Source organism: Muscardinus avellanarius, assembly GCF_963383645.1.
Source record: "Muscardinus avellanarius genome assembly, chromosome: 16".
Taxonomy (NCBI): Eukaryota; Metazoa; Chordata; class Mammalia; order Rodentia; family Gliridae; genus Muscardinus; species Muscardinus avellanarius.
Genome location: NC_137802.1, coordinates 49,259,222 through 49,273,687, shown reverse-complemented (window position 1 = coordinate 49,273,687; position 14,466 = coordinate 49,259,222).

Here is a 14,466-nt window from a genome sequence, read left to right as displayed (position 1 = left end):
CTTCGCTCACGGGAATGGGATGTGCTGGCCCTCAGCCCGCGCCCTCCAGCCCCAGGCCTGCTGCCAGTCCCTATGTGTTTGTTGACTTATATACTTGTCCGGGACCCAGCCGGATGCCAGGCTGCTGACCCCAGGGGTGTAGGCATCTCTGGCAGCACCTAGCTTGGCCCAGAACCTGGATGGGGCATGATGGGAAGTGGCAAAGACAGGGCTGGCAGTGCCTTGGGAGGGTAAATAGGAGCAAGAAATCAAGTTAGAAGGGACACAGGAAGGGCATGGGCCAGGCAGTGCTGAAGAGCCATGTGCCAGGGCAGGGGTGAGGGGCCTGTGGCTTCCAGTGCTCAGGTGCCTAGGGAAGAATTGTGGGGTGGGCTACAGGGCCAGGGCCAGCTGGTGGGCAGTGAAAGGATGGGAGAGGGGTGGGACCCCCAGCTGTACCTGGGCTGGTCTTCAGGGAGCACACTGCTGAGTTGGGCTTACTAGGACGGCTTATTCATGCAGGATCTGCTCTAGGAGACCCCAAATCAGGGAAAGTCCCCTGGGCCCAGGCCTGTGCACCAGGAAAGGCAGAATCTCCCCTGTCCCTGAGGCCCCACGGATGGGGTCTTTGGGGGCCCAAGAGAGGTGTTTACCTTCTTCCCCCAGACCCCAGACACCCCTCACCTCTGGTTGCTCAAGACCAGAGGGATGGGGAAGTACACCCTGGAAAGATAGACAGGAAGGTGGGGGGCACCGAGCTGGGAGGCAAGAGAGAGAAGGGGCGGTGGGGGAAAGGGGGGAAGAAAGCGAAAAGAAGACAGAACAGCCATGTGAGAGATGGAGAGACAAAGGGAGGCAGAGAGAGAAGGAGAAAGCCTCACGACAGAGAGGCAGGAAGACAGCGATGGAGAGAGAGTAAAAATAGCTCGGCATTAAGATAATTGCAGCTCACAGCTCTGCCCTCCGTTAGGAATTAAATGAGGTTTTATTACTTTGATTTTTCTCTCCTGGATCCTACGCGACTTCTCCGGGAACTTGGGAAAAGTTTTTTCCGGTGGGCGGCCAGGTGGGGGGGCTGTGTGGGCGACAGAGGAGGGAGGGAACAGCACTCTGGGAGCTGGGGGAGGGCCATGGGGCAGGAGTAGGCAGGGGCTGCTTGGGCCCTGGAGCCCAGAGAGGCCCGAGGGGGGACAGGGCTGGGCACCAAGGGTCGGTTGAGAAGCAAGGAGCCACAGTGACCTCTGTTCTCTTGACTTGGAATTAATCATATGCAAATGAGATGTAAAAATAAGATGTCACTCCTCGGTTATTATTCTTGAGTTAGAAGCACGGGCGGTTAGGTCCAAGGAACAAATTCAAGACCTCGTTTGACTTAACTCTGATTGAACTATGGCTCTTCTTGCTTGGACTGACAAAAAAAAAGTTGACAGTGGGGTGTCCACTCGTGCATCACAGGTCCGGACTCGCTGCTCCCGCCGTCGCCCAGGGCGCCTGCCACAGTGCCAGGCACACAGGAGGCTCTATGCGCCTCTTCTCTGGGAGATGGCTTTGGGAAAGTGCTGTGAGGCCTTTACCCTCCTTCTGGGGGTGTGGAGAGAGGGGTCAATTGGGAATACTCCCTCCCACTCCCCAAGCAACCTAGCTATGTGAACAGAACTTAAAGTGGGGAGTTTGACAGCTCTGGGTAGGCACCTAAGATGTGTACTTTACTGTGTGAACTTGGAAGTTTTTCTCAGCTTCTCTGTGCCCCCATTTCCTTCCATATCAAGGCCCACGTTGCACGGTGGATGTGAGGGATGAATAGGTGAGACTCAACTCAGGACTCCTAATTCTCCAGGGTTCCTGTTCCCTGCAGCTCTAAGGATGCAGTTCTGAAAAAGGGCCAGCAGGTGGCAGAATCGGCCAGGGTTTGGGATCCTTGGCACTATGGGTCTGTAGTTGGGTATCACACTGGTGACCTTGGCAACACTGAGCTGAGCTGGAGCTGGCAGGGCTGGTATGTGGCAGCTGCAAGGGAGGCCCCTGGAAGTCCTGGGAAGCAGCTTTAGAGGAGCCGGGGAGCGCTGGCTGGGCACGCAGGGGCATCTCCCTGCCTAGGGGAGGGGCACCCAGAGAGGAATCCAAGGCCTATACCTGGGGGACCCGTGGACAAGGGAAAGGAGAGGACAGGGGTACCTTCCGTAGGAACAGTGGCAGTACTAGGCCAGGTAGTGGTCACCTGAGACACTCAATTGCATTCATTGATTTATTCATCATCTCTCTATTGCCCGTCTGAAATTGGGTACTTAGGTGCCTTTTTTTGGTGTGTGTGGTACTAAGGATTGAGCTCAGGGGCATTCTACCTCTGAGCTACCTTCCCAGCACCCTTTTATTTATTTTTATTTTGAAACAGGGTCTTACTAGGTTGATGAGAGTCGCATTACTTGCTGGGGCTGTCCTCAAACTCCCAATCCTCCTGTCTCAGCCTCCCAAGTACTGAGATTACAAGCATGTACCACTATACCCAACTCTTAGATGCCTTTTAATTTTATTGATTGATTGATTGATTATGGTACTGGGGTTGAATGCAGAGGCATTCTACCTCTGAGCTACACCCCTTGCCCTATTTCTTATCTGATAAATTGCAGAGAGCCTTTCTAAGTAGCTGAGGCTGGGTTCGAACTTTCGATCCTCCTGTCTCAACCTCCTAAGTACTGGGATTACAAGCGTGCGCTACCATGCCTGGCCTTAGGTGTCTTTTAAAAAATAGACTTTGCCAGGCGTGGTGACCCACACTTATAATCCCAGCATTTGGGAGGTTGAGACAGGAGAATCATGGTTCACCGACAGCCTCAGCTGCTTAGTGAGGCCCTTTGCAACTCAGTGAGACCCTGTTTCAAAATAAAGAATTAAAAAATAGGGCAGGGGGTGTAGCTCGGAGGTAGAATGGCCCTGGGTTCAATCCCCAGTACTTTTATTGTGTTGGAGTTTACATGCAACAAAATGTACCTATTTTTACATTTCAAAAAAATTTAAATGTTATATAGCATATAACGACCACCATAACACAGAGAACATCACCCAAAACGTTCTTCTTTTGCGGTGTATCATAACTCTGAGCACACTATTTTAAGACATCTCTTTCCCCACCATTTATCTTTACAATGTACCCAGAGGCGCCCCAGACGGATTGAGGAATGAGTGGATGAACACAAGTCATAGAAACCGGCAGGTAACATATATGTTGCATTTACTCTGTGCTAACACTGGGCTAGGACCTTTATATGCATTCTCTCTCTCTCTCTCTCTCTCTCTCTCTCTCTCCCTCTCTCGGGGGGGGGGGGCGCCTTGGGGGGGGGCGCCTTTCTACCTCCGGGCTATACTCCCAGACCTATTTTTATATTTCATTTGGAAACAGGGTCTCACTAAGTTGCTGAGAACCTCACTAAGTAGCTGAGGCTGGCTTCGAACCCGTGCGAACCTCCTGTCTCAGCCTCCCAAGCGCGGGGATTACAAGCGTGCGCCACCACGCGCCCGGCTGCATCTTTTCTCTTAACCGTTACTAGTATTTTACAGAGGAGGCAAGCGAGGTTCCGAGGGTTTCAGTAGCTTTAACTCAGAGCCTGGATTCAAACGCAAACTCCAAAGCCCTCATTCTTTACTGCTGCCCTTAACACACTGAGGGCCGACGTGTGGAAGATCTCTAGTGTGCGTGTGAGCCGGCTCCCCTAGGGCTCAGCCTTGGACCGGGTTTCTTTCTCGCCCAGCCCTGGTTAGGAGCGATCGCTGGAGAAGTAGAAATCGGTGTGCCGAGGCTGCCCTCTCGTGGCAGAAGCGAGAACGGTAGCATCTGTGCCTTCTGGCGCCCCCAGGTGGAAGCTGGGGCGTTGCTGACAAGAGCGCGAGCTGCCTCCCACAGCGGGGACAGCCTCAGCCCCAGGCACCTGGAGATCCCCTGCTCTGGCCACTGCCTGGTGCCCCCCGAGGTGCCAGCTGAGGCTGCCCCCGAAGAATGCCAGCTGCTGGAGCTCTCCGCCTACCACTCCCTCCACCAGCCTCACACACACTCCAATCCCGGTCCAGTCGGCTGCTTCCATTCCCTGAAGAAGAGGCCCTAAAGTTAAAACAGCTGTTAATTTATAAACCAATTTTTCCGTGACTGCTTAATAAATCGCCAGCAGCTGCTCTGCCCCCTCCTCCTGCCCAGGCACCCGGCCCCGGGGGCTGCATGGAGAAAGAAGCTCAGGGCCGCCAGCCTGCCCCTTCTGCCTCCTTCCTCCCTGCCCCCCCCCCAGGTTGCCCCCATTCCTCCCGAAACTGGGCTTGCTTGGGGCAAACCCTGATGTGTGCCCAGCCTCTCTGCTCACGGGCAGAGTGCTGAGAGGAGGATGGGTTTTCTTTCCTACCAGGCTATCGCCCAGAGTCCAATCCTGCCAATGCCCCATGACCCCCCACCCAATATTTCCAGGCCTAGGAGGTGGGTGTCAAAGGTTTCCCTAGTTCTGGGAAAATGAAGGTGTCCAGACTCCCTGGAGAAGATACCCTAAGCCACTGAGAGGTAAGGAGAGTCTGGTCCAGCCCAGGCCTCATCCCTGAGAGCGCAGGAATCTCAATTTGCGCATCAGGGTGGTCCCCCTGACAGATGCTAACTGACTCCCTGACCCTGCTGTTCTCTCCAGGGTGGGCTGGGAGGGGGCAAAGAATGCTGGGATAGCATCTCACTCTAGGGAGATGCCCACACACACCCATGCTCAGAATGGCAAAGAGGAGGGATTGGGGGCCTCCTGAACGTGCACTTTGCCCAGCCTCTACCAGCACATATGTGTGAAACTTCCCGGGCCGGGGGACAGCGAGGGGTTGGATGCGAGCAGCGGGCATGAGGGTATCTCCTGGCATCTGCAAGTTCCACAGGCACCCAGGATTCAGGCAGGCCGCCTGCACTGTGATCCCTGACTCTGGTTGTCAGGGGCTTGGTCTGGCCATACCACAATCTCAGTAAGAGGGGTATCTGGGCAGTGAAGTACACCAGCTCAGGAGTTCAAATCCTGGCTTCCCCACTTCCTAGCTGTGTGATCTCAGGAAACTCAACCTGTCTTTCCTTCCTCTGTTTCCACTTATAAAATTGAGTGTGGTGCACCGGGCGTGGTGGCGCACGCTTGTGATCCCAGCATTTGGGAGGCTGAGACAGGAGGTTCGCAGTTTGTGCACAGCCTCAGCTACTTAGTGAGGTCCTTTTCAACTCAGTGAGACCCTGTTTCAAAATAAGGAATAAGAAATGGGGCAGGAGGTGTAGCTTGGAGGTAGAATGCCCCTGGGTTCCATCCCCAGGGCCGCAAAAAAAAAAAAAAAAAAAAAAAAAAATTAGGTGTGGTGGTGTGCCCCTGTAATCCCAGAATTTAGGAGGCTGAGACTGGAGGATGACAGGTTCGAGGCCAGTATAAGGAAACTTAGATCCTGTTTCAAAATAAAAAGTAAAATAGGGTTTAAGATAGAGCTCAGAGGTATAACAGCCCTGGGTTCATTTCCTAGAACCAGAAAAAATAAACAAATAAAAAAAATGGGGGAACCAGGACGCAATGGTGCACATTTATAATGCCAGTTCTTGGGAAGGTAAGACAGAAGGATCACAGGTTCAAGACTAGTCTAAATAAATTAGCGAGACCCTGTTTCAGAATAAAAAATAAAAAAGCTAGGGGTATAGCTTAGTGGTAGGGTACCCCTGGGTTCCATCTCCAGTACCACAAACAAATAAAATGGGAATGATAATAGAACTGATAAGAAGCCGGGCATGGTGGCGCACGCTTGTAATCCCCGGGCTTGGGAGGCGGAGACAGGAGGATCATGCTGGTTCGCTGGTTCGAAGCCAGCCTCGCTGGCTTAAGAGACTCTGTTTCCACATAAAAATGTTAAAAAATAGGTCTGGGAGTGTAGCCCGTGGGAGTGTATCCCAGAGGTAGAAGGGCTTCCAGGAACCCCAGTACCACCAAAAAAAAAAAAAAAAAAAGAACTGATAAGAAAATTAACCAGGTGGAAGCACATAGGGGGAAAAAAGCGCGATCTCTTACAAAGTGTCATGTAGCACTATCCCTTCTCATCTCCGTAGAAAGAGACGGCTGAAATTCCTGATTCCCTCCAGCCATGTAGAGTGAAAGTACCCAGGGGGTTTCTAAGGGAAATGGGGACAGCCAGGAATTCTGGGGACAAAATTAAAAAAAAAAAAACAACACTCTCAGGATCCAGGTAGCAGTCCTGCCTGGGCTGCTCTTCCTAGGCTCTTCTGTTCTTGCCCTGCCCACCCCCAGCTCCTGGAGCCCCCACCTTTCAAGAAGTAAGTTCTCCTCACAGTCTAACTGAAAGCCCCCCCATTTCCTCCTCTGTTCTCTGGCCAGCAGGGGCTGCCATGACTCCTCCTGCCCCTGAGTGAGCCTGGCCTTGCTACACCCTCCCTGCGGGGCCCCAGCAGTTCGGCCAACCTCTCTGAGCCTTGGGTTCCACCTGTAAAATGAGGATAACCCCACAGAAGCCACCTCCTCCCAGGTCACGGGAGGGTGCAGGGCGCTGCCACCCCTGAAGTTCTTAGCACCGAGCATGGCTCACCGACGGAGCTGTGGACACGGTGGTGGAGTGAGGTGGCGGAGCGTGGGCAGTGGAAAGAACCAGATGCCAGAGGAGGGCTGTGGGGGTTCAAATCCTGGTCCACCACTCACAGCCGGGTGCCCTGAGGCCAGTGGCTTGAACTTCCTGTGCCCCTGTGCCATCCACAAAATAGGGAGGGTACCGGCACCTATGACCCTGGGAGGCTGGGAGGCGTCTAGGGCTGCGAGTTCTCCAGTTGCCATGGGCCTCAGCAGAGCGCCCCCTCTGGGGCTGAGCCCTCCGGAATGGTAGCACATCCAGAATGCAGGCCCTGGCTGGGGTCCCAGCTCAGGACAAGCCCCACCCCACCTCTGTGCTGTGCCCACCTACGCCATCCCCAGCCCCTGAGGGGGCACGAGGGTTCCCCCTGCCCCACCTAGTCAGCAGCCCTGTGAAGCGGCCAGCCCCTCCCCGCGCCTGGACCCTGCCTGCCCAGGGGAGCCCACTCACGCCCAGGACCGCTCTGCCGGGGTGCCAGCTGGTGTCCACAGGGACAGACAGAGGCTTGGTCATGTAGAACGGGAAAGCTGGAGGCACCCCACCCATGGTGACAAGAAAAGACGGGGGCATCCCCTGCGCACAGGAGGGGGTGAACTAAGACCGACCCGCCTGTGCCTCAGTTTGCCCAGCCCTGCTGAGGACAGTCTTCCTTCCCGTCTCCCAGGTCCCTGGGGCCCCCGAAGGCCTGGGCACTGTCCTCCCAGAGCGCGCTGCCCTCTTTCCTTTCTTAAAGAAACGGAGCTCAATCTCCTCCCTGCTCAGATTCGCTCCTTAAAAGCCACCCAGGGGGACACCTAGCCCCAGAGGGGAAGAAAAAAGCCAAAGGCACGCTCCGGACACCCCTCCCGGGCGTGAGGCCACCTCTGCGAGCGGCCCAGCGCCCCCGGCCCGGCCAGGCCCACCCGGCGCTCCCCGCCCCTGCCCCTGCCCGCCTCCGCTGGCCCTTTAAGAGCCTCTCCGCGCGCTGCCGTCCCGGATCAGCCAGAGAGACCATTAAAATTTTATGCAGAATGAAAATGGGCCAGGTCTCCAGCTTCCTCGCTCCCATCCAATGATTTATTACTCGCAAATACCACAGAACTAATTAGTATAGTAATTAATTAATACGCATTTGCATATTTGCATGTGCAATTAGTGCAGCGGAGTGATTACTGGGAGGATGAGGGGCCCCGGATTGTCAGATGCGAGGGGGAAGTGGCCTGGAAAAGAGTTAGTGGGGATGAACTTTGCAGGCGGCGCGGCGGCGGGCGGCGGGGGCGGCCCGGTGTCCCCGCCCCGGCCCCCCCCCGCGGCCCCCGGCCCGGGTCGGGGGTCACGACCCCGGCCCGCGCCGCCCCCGCCGCGTGGCCGGGCTCCAGGCGCGCGCCTGCTTGTCATGCATGGCGCTCCTCGGCGCGGCGCGGGCGGGATGGGGCTGGCACAAGCTGTTTCCCTGCCACGCGGCGGTGGCACCTTAAAGGCGCAGCGTCCCCTTCCGGGAGGGGCGCGTCCCCGGGGGCGCGGGCGCGTGCCGAGGGAGCCGGCGGGCACCGAGTCGGGGCTGCGGCGGGGCCGGGCGGCCGGGCGCGGTGCCAGGCGCGGCGCGGGGGCGACGGGGAGAGACCCCGAGCAGGTCCAGAGGCGGCCAAGGGGAGGGAGAGTGGCAGGGCCCCACGGGGTGTCCCCCATCGCACAGGTTCTGGGAGGCCGAGCGCCTTCTTCCCATTTTACAGAGGCTCAGAGAGGTGTAGGCGGCAAAGCTGGGGTTCTTGGAGCCGGACCGTCCGCCCCCAAGGGCTCGACGCGCGTGCCAAGGGCCAGAGGAAATCGGATTTCATCGGGGGAAGTCAGGGAGGACTTCCTGGTGGAGGAAGCACCTCGCCGGCCCCACCCAGGGCGAGGAGGCCTTCAGAAGCAGCTGAGGGAAAAGGGATGGAGGGCGGAGAAAGCCCTTTCTTAACGGGACCTCCCCCACCCCCGCGTAGAGGAAGCCCCTCCCACCGGCCCGCCCAAGAACTGGGTAGACCCCAGCAGAGCCTGGCCCCTGCTTCTTGGGGGGCCTGGCTGGAGGGCAGACCCTGGCACAAGTCCTTCCCAGGGACCCTTCTTTCCCTCTCCACTGCAAGGTCCACTGGTGCAGAGATCACCCGGGTTCAGAGAAAGAGACTCCGTTTATAATAGTGAATAAGCGCCTGGCATGGTGGCGCGCCTGTGATCCAGTGCTTGGAAGACTAAGACCGAGGATCACAGGGTCCAGACTAGCCTCAGCAATCAGCAACCTGGCTGACCCTATTCCAAAATAAAAATAGGGCTGGGGGTGTAGCTTGGACCCAGAATGCCCCTTGGTTCAACCTCCAACTCCCCCCCCCACACACACACACATACACACGAAAAACAAAAGGAGATTGGTTCAAATCCGGGCTCCGCCTCTTATGGGTGACCTGGGCACAGCACCCTCAACCTCAGTGTGTCTGCTTCAGCACGCTGGTTTTCAGGTGGTGGTGCCAGTTCACCCTCCCTCTGATGTCCCGTACAGAGGGAGTGATCTGATTTGTGTGAAGCCAGGTGCTGGGAACAGATTAATTCCCACCACTGTCAGGATCACATTATTACACTACTTAAGAGTGTTGAGGTCCCGGGACAGGAGGATCCCAAAGTGGGAGCCAGGGACCCAGTTTCTGGTCCCAACTCTGCCACTTGCTTACTGTATGACCGCAGGCAAGCCCTGGCCCTCTCTCTGCACTGTGGTTTCTTCTCTGTGAAGTGGCGGGGAGGGGGGAGGGTTGGTCCACGAAACTCCTACCCCTAGACTGTCCCCTTCCTTTTCCCTGGACCCAATTAAAAAGCTTCTGCCCTGCTGGGAAGACAGTCCTCCCAAGCCCGCCCTGGCCTTTGGGGTATCGAAGCAGAAGAGACAATGGCGAAATCTCATTCCTTCCGTCTTGGGTCCTAGTCTCAGGGGCTGAGCCCAGAGGTCTCTGGTTAAATCCTGACCTCCTGCCCTGGCCACGCCCTTTCCATACATGCCTGCTGGCGGCCCTCCTGTGAACATCAGCACCGCTGTGGTGGGGGCCATCTGAGCCACTGCCAGCCCTGCTGCCCCCAATACTGTCCAGTATCAGGCCCCCAGAATTCCCCAGGCCAGACCTCGGGCTCTGATTCCCAGGGGCTACTTGGAATGCCTGTTTTCCAGGGGACACTGGCAACAGAGCCCACACACACCTCCCAACCCTGCACCGCCCCACCGAGGGGCCCAGCTCTACCCATCCTGTTCAACCACCCCAGAGTACACCCTCCACCTGCTGTCCTCGTCCTCCCAACGGTGGGGCTACAGGATTTGCCCAAGGTCAAGATGCTGCTGAGCTGGGGCTGGGGCTGCCTCGAGCTCTCTGAGGGTCTGACTGCTCCCCCTGCAGACCCTGGCAGGGAGAGAAGCAAGTGGCACAAAGATTTAGTGATGAAGACAGCAGCGGGAACAAAAAATACTTAAAAATGAAGCTGATCAAAGGCTCGAGGCAAAATCAGCCACATCTGGATGGGGCTGCGGGCTGAAGCGGCGCTTCCGCATCTGTTTACCTGCCTGAAGCTCGTTGCTGCCCTCGCAGGCAGGCCTTATTGTAGGCATCATCCCATTTCACAGAAGGGAAGGTTCTGCCTAAGTGCTTCCCGTGGGGGTGTGTCCTGTCCTGGCTGCTGTCTCCAGTTTCTGGGGTAAAACTGCAGTTCCTTCCACAGAGGCAGGATAGGCCTTTGGTGCCCCAGCAAATACTGAGGATATTCTGTGTGCCAGGCTCTGGAGTGTGGAGCATGGAGCACGTTGCCCGGAGGGTCTTCCTGGGTGAGGAGGGCACAGGCTGAGCAAAGGTCCCCAGGTGTGAGGCTTGTGAAGGCAGAAGCAGCTCAGGGCTGCTGAGGGGCAGGGTTAAAGGCACTGACATGTGCCAGGGGGAGAGTTAGGCAGCAGCCAGAACAGGGATGTCCCTAAAGAGCCTAGCCTGATCCTGGGGTAATGGGGAGCCATAGTCGGTGTCTGAGCAGGTGAATCACCATGTCTGAGTCTGTATTTCAGATAGGTTGGCCAGTGTAGGCCCTTCTAGGGAAGGGAGAGGAGGCACAGGCCGTGCCCTTAGGACAGAGGGGTGCTGAGACACTGCGGAGTAGCACCAGGAAAATGAGAAGGGGTGGCGGCGGTGGGAGCAGCAGGACTCAGCCATGTCCCTGGACCGCATCTCTCCCAGGGAGTCACATTTACCACATGCAGGCGAGGATGGGTTGGGGTGCCTCTGTCCACTTGTCCAGCTCAGAGCTTGCTGAGCTGGGGTCTGCTATAGAGCAGGCCCTGCACTATTGAAAGCAGGCACTGTGGGGTCCCCTGTGGCCTCAGCACCAGAGCCTGGTACCCAGGGCATTGAGGTCTGGTTCCCCCAGGCTCAATCTCCTGGGTCAAGCCTTCTGTTGGAGGGCAGGGCAGCTTCCTCTCAGCCCCAGCCCACCTCCCCACAAGTGAAAATTCTGCAGAAGGCGAAGTTCTGGGGTGCAGGGCTCCAAGGGGGACCCCTGCCCTACTGTCTGAGGAGGCTCTCTGGAAGGCCTTCTTTGCACTAATCTGGCTGCAAACATTAATTCAGGGTGGCTCTGGGAGTCCTGCGTGGATCACAGAAGTAGCCAGGGCACATCAGGGAGACAGGAGCATGGAGCCTCCTGACAGGGGCTGAGCAGGCCTGCCTGGGAGGTGCGGGCAGGCTCCCAGGAGGAGGCATCCTCTAGAAAGCTCTTGGTGAGCAGGGGATGGTGGCACACGCTTGTAATCCCAGCATTTGGGAGGCTGAGACAGGAGGATCGCAGTTTGCAGACAGCCTCAGCTACTACTTAGTGAGGCCCTTTGCAACTCACTGAGACCCTGTTTCAAAATAAAGAATAAAAAATAGGACTGGGGGGTGTAGCTTGGAGGTAGAATGCCCCTGGGTTCCATCTCAGTCCAAAAAAGAAAGAAAGGAAGGAAGGAAGGAAGAAAGAAAGAGAGAAAAAGAAAGAAAGAAAAAAAAGAAAGCTCTTGGTGAGGAATGGGGATGAATTTGACCAAAGGGAGAAGCAGGGAAGGAGCTCCATCAGGGAAAGAGCTCTTCTCACCAAAACTTGGCTCATAGGCCAGAGGTCAAAGGTTATGGGGCAGAGGTCACTGCACTTTGTGAGCACGGGCATAATCCTGAGGTGCCTGGCTCTGCTGGAGAACTAGTGATGTCTCCTGTGGGTCCTTTGGAAGTCACAGTGCTCTGACCCAGGACTCTCAGCTCCCGCCGGGCCCACCCAATCTTGAAAGCAGGATTCAGGCCCAGAGTAGGAGCCCAGGATGCAGCTAAAGAAAATCGAGGAGGGTCAGGACAGGAAGTCACCCGTGAGGAGGGGGCTCCACCTCGCCCCCCCACCCCCGTGGCACCACAAGGCACGCAGCCGCATCTCACCCGTGCCAGCCCTCACCTCCCGGCAACGTCGCCGCATTCTCAGCCACGCCATCTGGCGTGCCCGCCGCTCCCCAGCACACTGCGGCGGGCGGGGGAGGGGGCAGCGGGGCAGGTGCCCACCCCAAAGCCAGGAGGGAGCTGCAGGTCCCCTCCCCAGCCCTTGCCCCTGCGTCCTTTGCACTTGAGGTGGGGCGGGGGCGGGAAGGGGCCGGCAGGTGCTCTGCTGCTCCCGGAGGAAGCCTGGAGCCTGAACTGCTGGAGCGGGCGCCCTCTGGGCAGTGCCAGCCCCGCCCCCACCGCACGGCTAGTGCCCTGCACAGGACCTTCCAGGGACCCCAGCCCTGCCCTTCCCCCGCGTCCATCCCAGGTGCACGGAGAACAGGCGGCCCCTCCTGGCGCGGGCCCCTCACCTGCTGCCCCCTCCACCAGGGAGGCCTAGGAGATGGATGTCTGGCCGTAGCCAGGGGGTGGTGGGCACCTGGGTCTGGCCCACCTGCTCCTGGCCGCCTGGTGCCTGCCCTGGTGGGGGATCAAGTCTCCTTCACACACTTGCCCCCGCCCATCTTATTGGGGGGGGGTAGTGACTGGCTAGCGGTCCTTCTGGGTGTCAGGAGGGGAGCAATTACTGACAACAGCTTTAATGTATTTACTTGGGGTGGGTGACAGGGATGTGATGAGAGCTGTTTTGTAGAACATTCTTCCTGTCCCCTGAGCAAGATTCTCCTAGACTACGCAGAAAGGACCTGTCTCCTCCTGCCTGCCCACACCCTCAGCCCCCTCCGCCCTGCCCCTCAGGACCTGAGCAGGTACAAAATGGCTGTCACCCCTCTGAGGCAGCCATTTTAGGTGCCCAGACTGTGGCCTCCCTTGGGATGGGGCTATGTCTCCATGGGAACCGCAGGGCCCCAGCTCCCTGCTGCCTCCAGAGGAGTGGGCAGCAGACATGGGGTCTCCCAGGCCTGGCCGAGGTGCCCACCATTCTCCTTTTCCTCTTGGAGACCTGGAGGGGACGAGGCCCCTCACCAGCTCCCTTCCCCCAATGCCACAGGGAGGAACAGATGGCATCTCTGGGTGTCCTTCTCCTTTCGGCTCCTTCCTTCCATTTCTGGCTCTTTCTGTCTCTCCGTCACTGCATCTCCGCATCTCTGGTGTGCAGAGAGGAGCGCGCATGCCCCTGCGTGTCCACGTCCATGCCTGCTCGTGTGTATGTGGACACACGTGTTGTACCTCGTTCAAGCCCAAGTCTGAGGCAGGCCCATCCCACACCTCCCTCTGTTCCAATTTTCCCCTGGTTTTTATTGTATCTTCTAAAAAAAAGTTGAAATGTGTCGAGTGAGAAAAACTTGTTCCATTTTTCTAGAGGGAGAAAAGACAGGGGCAGGAGCAGGCCGAAAGAGATGAAGCCCCCCCCCCCCCCGCTGTGTCCCCAGGCGTGCCCTGCCCCAGCATAGGCATTCTCCTCCAGGGAGATCTCAGACCAGAGAGCTGAAGTTCTTCCTGGTGGGACACAGGAGGAATAGAGAGGAGAACCTCCCAAGGATCCCCTGTCCTGAGCCAGGTTCTGCCTCTGGTCTGAAGGAGCCTGGGAGACCCGTGGTAGGCTTAGGCTCCTCCCCTTCAGTGTCCAGGGGAAAAGGCGGGAATATTACTCTCCCTCTAAGGAAATATTCATCCACTTATTCACCCATAGACTCATCCATTGAGGTAACAAAAATTCAGTTTCTATACAGACAAAGCATATTGAATGTGTGTGGGGGTATGTGCAGGAAATTAATATTGTAAAGCACGTTACAGTTTACAAGTGCCTTAATAAAAATAAGATCTGGCATTTGTTGAAGGCTCCTTTTATTGCTGGCCTGTGCTAAGCTTATTATACGTGTTGTCCTACTTGGTGCTAACAGCCCTATAAGGGTATAGCATTATTGCCCCCATTTTACAGATAGGGAAGTCAAGGCTGAGAAAGGATATATAACTTGCTCAAGACATTCAACATTTAAAAAAAAAAAGTTGGTGAGCAGGGTTGACCAGGGATCAGAAGCCCCAGCCCCAGAGCTGGTGCATGTAACCAAAATATACAGCCAGGGAACTTGGGAGAAGGCTTACTCATCAGAACTGAGGGTACCATAAAGGGACAGTTAGGCCTCTGAGGCTATGCCCAAACTTGGGGGGAGAGCTGATCATCCCTCCCAAATCTCTACCCCACCTGACGCCTGCCCCTTGACCTCAGCCTGTGTCACAAATCCCCTAGATTATCTCCTAGGGGATAAGTGGGATTCACTTTCCCATACACAGGACTCCTGAACGGCTTCTCACACCACTGAGACCGACTCAGTGGGGTCGTTAGAGGATTACTGTGCTGGGAGTCTAAGGACCTGGGTGCTAGACCCCACCCACGTGCTCTCCGTCAGTGCTCCTGGGCATGTCCACTGCC